The sequence below is a fragment of the Odontomachus brunneus genome, unplaced genomic scaffold (genome assembly GCF_010583005.1).
Source record: "Odontomachus brunneus isolate Ranch 3 - 2012 unplaced genomic scaffold, Obru_v1 Obru_scaffold_138, whole genome shotgun sequence".
NCBI lineage: Eukaryota > Metazoa > Arthropoda > Insecta > Hymenoptera > Formicidae > Odontomachus > Odontomachus brunneus.
The window spans coordinates 482,756-488,049 of record NW_022639588.1 but is presented as its reverse complement, the minus strand read 5'-3'; the positions used below and the strand labels follow the sequence as shown (position 1 = coordinate 488,049).

Genomic DNA, 5,294 nt, shown 5'->3' with positions numbered 1-5,294 from the left:
AGTAGAAATGTAGAACGGGTTGAGGTGAACATAAAAGTCCTATACCGTTTTACGATATTTACAATAATAACTGAGAAATTAATTGTAAAAGATTAAAAAGAAACGTGTGTATAGGGAATATGATAAAGAGAGTATGGGACACCCTATATATACTGTTTTTGGGATAACAAGTACTCCTTGAACAATTGTATTCGGGATATTATATCAGTATTTGAATTTCCATGTTATGATTTTTCGGGAAATTATTCCAGTTTCTGAATTTCGACATTTTGTTTTTTTCTTTAACAGTGCTATCAGTTTTAGTATTTTAAAGTTTGCTGAAATCTCTTTTTTCTCTCTTATATATGACAGATAGGATATTATTATTGAACTTGCAGTGGGTTAAAGAGGAAGAGGAGTCTTTTAAGTTTTGTATATAAAATGACACGTTTTTTCTTAGAGATAGATAGATAGATAGATCCTTCTCATCAATATGATTTTCAGTTCTTACAAAAATCACTTTGAATTTTTATTAAATGTCAATAAATAGTTTGATTTTATAGAATAATATATTATTGAACATATATTATTGAAATATATATATATATATATATATATATATATATATATTTCAATAATATATGTTCAATAATATATTATTCTATAAAATCAAACTATTTATTGACATTTAATAAAAATTCAAAGTGATTTTTGTAAGAACTGAAAATCATATTGATGAGAAGGATCTATCTATCTATCTATCTCTAAGAAAAAACGTGTCATTTTATATACAAAACTTAAAAGACTCCTCTTCCTCTTTAACCCACTGCAAGTTCAATAATAATATCCTATCTGTCATATATAAGAGAGAAAAAAGAGATTTCAGCAAACTTTAAAATACTAAAACTGATAGCACTGTTAAAGAAAAAAACAAAATGTCGAAATTCAGAAACTGGAATAATTTCCCGAAAAATCATAACATGGAAATTCAAATACTGATATAATATCCCGAATACAATTGTTCAAGGAGTACTTGTTATCCCAAAAACAGTATATATAGGGTGTCCCATACTCTCTTTATCATATTCCCTATACACACGTTTCTTTTTAATCTTTTACAATTAATTTCTCAGTTATTATTGTAAATATCGTAAAACGGTATAGGACTTTTATGTTCACCTCAACCCGTTCTACATTTCTACTTAATGTGATAAGGAGATTGTGGGACACCCTGTACACACAAATGTATTAATACCTACACTTAGTAACAGTATACACACATAATATCTACCCATTTTGTGCAGTCTTATATTCAAGTGAGTAGATACTAATAGCCTTAGATATTAATGGGGAGTTTTTTAATTTTTATATATAAAATGATACGTTTTTCTTAGAGAGATAGATAGAGATAGATAGATTCTTCTCATCAATATGACTTTCAGTTTTTATAAAAATCACTTTGAATCTTTATTAAATGTTAATAAATAGTACTACAAGAAAATTCTTATATATTGGTGAAATTGTATTTCGGAAGATAGTTTTGGTATTGCGACAATTTCAAGATATTGTCTCACTTTTTAAACTTCGGGTACATTTTTTCTCGTGACAATGCATATTCATCCACAACAATCAACTGAAAAAATATACAGGGTGTCTCACACTCTCCTCCGGGCATTTTGTGGGAACGTAGAACAGGTTGCGGTGAACATAAAAGTCCTATACCGTTTTGCGATATTCGCAATAATTATCGAGATATTAATTGTAGAAAATTTGTGAATGATCATGCAGAATATGGTAAATAAGTTATAATAGCGACGACTGCCGTCGTGTACTTATACTTTAGGTCAAATTGAACAAAAAAGTCCTCTACCATTTTCCAAATAATCACATAGATTTTTAATTATTAATTAAAGAAGATGAGTGCATTATCACGCAAAATCGTGCAATAATCTTCTTTTATGTTCACTGCAACCTGTTCTACGTTCCCACAAAATGCTCGGAGGAGAGTATGAGACACCCGTATACAAATGTTAAATATATGATTATACCATAATGCACAAATTTTCTTTAATTAATATCTAAAAATCTATGTGATTATTTACAAAATGGTAAAGGACTTTTTTTGTTCAGTTTAACTTAATGTATAAGTATACAACAGCAGACGGCGCCACTACAGCTCATCTACTATATTGCGCGTGATTATTCACCAATCTTTTTTAATTAATATCTCGACTATTATTGCAAATATCGCAAAACGGCACAGGACCGTCGGACCAACGGGATTTCTTGCTCACCTCAATTCGTTCTACGTTCTCACAAAGAGTCATCATGGAGGTCTGAGACACCCTGTATAATCATATAGTTTAGCAGTAATAGTATATAGGTAGCATTTTTAGTTATATAATTGTAACGTCAGATTTTCTAATCTATCAAATTAAGTAGCAGAAAAAGAATCGACGAGCAGTAAATACTTGAAATAAAAAAGAGGAGTTCTTAGAAGAAAAGGAAACTGTGATCGATGTTTTTCAACTTCATGTATCAAAGGTGAATCAGGATATCTCATGTCTACGTGTCGCGAATTTACGAGATATGTTTAATTTCAAAATTTTATTTTTTTGGGACAATGCTATCAATCTTTACAAATTTTTTTATCAGGTATATATTAAAAATTATATATTAAAAATAATGGCAGAGTTTTTTCTAGTATTTTAATGTTTTTAGTATTTTAATGTTTACATGTAACAGATAGATAGGGTACCATTATTGAATTTTAGGAACAAAGCGGAGAGCAGTCTTTTAATTTTTGTACATAAAATGACATATTTTTTCTTAGAGAGATAGATATTCCTCATTAATATGCTTTTTTGGTTTTTATAAAAATCATTTTTGAGCTTTAATGTCAACAAAATAGTTTGAATTTATAGAATAACATATTGAAGACCTTAGCAATAGCTATGTTATTATGTTAGGGAGATCTTCTTTTATTTAAATTTCTCCTCCGTTGTAAATAGCATCAACTATTATCTTTTGTTTTTCACATTATTTGTCCTCATATATTTTTATGTATGACTTTGTATCGCGATGTTTAAGACAGATTAACTTTTTTTTCATGTTATTTCAATGTAGTCATTTCATTTTTGTATTTTTCTGATGGTTGATGTTCTGATTATATGACCAATATAATGAACAGTTTTTTCTTTTTATTGCCTAATTTTTATTAAGCTCTTTATTTAATTATATTTAACTTTCCTTCATTTACTAATACTTGTTATCAGATATTAGCTTTTAATTTATTTAGCTTCTACCAAGTCCTACTAACGCGATTGTTTCAACGGGATTAAGTAAATATTAAATAAATGCAAAATAGGTACAATTGGTACCAGTTTGATTTTGCTGATTTGCTTTGGCTAATTAAAAAAAAGAGATTTTTAAAAACTCTGTAAAAAAAAGCTTTGGAACATCTTATATGATACGTCCTGTATATAATGCCTATAATATAGGCAATATATTAAACATTAATGTGATGTATAGCCGCATTTATTCAACTTAGAGCTATTCTTAACTTTGCTGATATAAGTTACATATGAAATTATCATATGATAATTAACAGATTAGCTATCTTCAGTGTCATATTGTGCCGCTTCTACGAATAATTGATCAGTCATGACATAAATATTTCAATATATTATATTGAAGTACTTTTTTGTCATAACTGATCAATTATTCGTAGAAGCGACGTAATATGACACTAAAGATAGATAATCTGTTGTCATGATAGTTTCATATGTAACTTATATCAGTAAAGTTAATCCTTAGTGACACTACATGAGTATTCCGGGTAGTCCGGACGGTTTCTATTCATAGAAATTTCTCAGCATGTTGAAGAGTCCCGGATTTTTTACTTCCTAAAAAATGCTAGGGGTAAGAGAAACTTGTGAGCGAAGGGGCGCCCAAAACCGTCAGTTCCTCTGCGACCAGCATCGTAGTAAGTTTTCGTTCGGCTTCAAAAGACCCACGTAGGGTCAAAACGTGTCTTGTTTGTGAAAAATGGAAAATCTATAAACATTCATAGTAAGTATTCTATTTGCATTCTACATTATTATCTGAATATTGTTTTATTAGTTATTATTTATTTAGTTAATTATTATTGTTTAGTTAGTTATTTCGTTAGTGAGTATTATAGCTAGTTATATATGTATGTAATATGTATTTCAAAAGAAATTCATTGATTTTAGAAACAATGGAAAAGTTACAGCGAGTTACAGCGTTACATCGCGTTACGAATATATGAGAAAGGCGATATTGAATTGTTTGGCGTTTGGATCAAGGAATTATCAACAGTAATATTCTGTATAATTTATGTAAGGACAATATAATGATAAAGAGACAGGAATTTATGGATATCCTGATAATGTCTTTGATAGCTCCGCATATGCACCACAGACTGCAGAAAGAAACATTACGGAAAGGGTTGCGCTTGTCAATATGCGCAAATCAATATACTGCAGATTGAAGAACCAAAACCAGAGATACGAGGAAAACTAGAAAAACGCAAAAGATATTATTTCTACAATATGAGCACTGACAGCAAAACGTGGCATGATAGCGTGTCCTGCGGAAAGCCGGGGTGAAGATCATTGGAATTATACATATATATATATATATATATATATATATATATATATATATATATATATATATATATATACCTTCTGTATAAAAAGTACCGGGAATCGTTAAAAAAAACACAGAATATTTTATTTATTCATCAAAATTTATTTTGTCGCCTTCAAAGTAATCCCCATCGTTTGCAATGCACATGTGAAAACGGCGAAACCAATCTTCCATGCACTTCTGGTAGGCCGATTCTGGTATGGCCTTCAGGACCCGCTGCGAATTCCTTTTGATGTCATCAATCGATGAAAAACGAGTACCACGGAGTGGCAATTTCAGTTTCGGGAAAAGAAAGAAGTCGCACGGTGCCAAATCAGGCGAATACGGTGGATGGTCGACAGAATTGACCGAGTTTTTGGCCTTGTAATCGGCCACAATCGTGGCTCTGTGCGCTGGCGCATTGTCATCGTGTAAAATCCACGAATTGTCTCGCCACAATTCGGGCCTTTTTCGCCGGATATCAGTGCGTCGGCACACGAAATTTCGTTTGCAACACAAAATTTGAGGCACACTCTTTGTTCGACTATTTTTTCCATGGTAAAATTCGCAGAGCAACACTGAGGTAGACTTGTTTGGACAGCTGCCATAAACAAACTAGTTGACTGATCGAGCTCAAGCTCCGGTTGGTAATGAAGGAAGGT

General features: G+C 30.9%; 2 protein-coding genes and 1 long non-coding RNA gene across 4 annotated transcripts in view; 2 read left to right on the top strand and 1 right to left on the bottom strand.

Moving 5' to 3' along the window:
• The window catches only part of LOC116850238 (sphingosine kinase 1), a 79,990-nt gene that overhangs the window by 28,251 nt on the left and 46,445 nt on the right, over window positions 1–5,294 (top strand). The gene's annotated exons all lie outside the window — the stretch shown is intronic.
• The window catches only part of LOC116850236 (protein sel-1 homolog 1), a 61,014-nt gene that overhangs the window by 50,984 nt on the left and 4,736 nt on the right, over window positions 1–5,294 (bottom strand). The window lies entirely within an intron of this gene.
• LOC116850241 overlaps window positions 2,209–5,294 on the top strand; it is a 6,411-nt gene continuing 3,325 nt past the window's right edge. The window contains exons 1-2 of the long non-coding RNA XR_004379288.1: window positions 2,209–4,050; window positions 4,215–5,292. This is a non-coding gene — a long non-coding RNA (uncharacterized LOC116850241). The remainder of the gene's footprint in view (window positions 4,051–4,214; window positions 5,293–5,294) is intronic.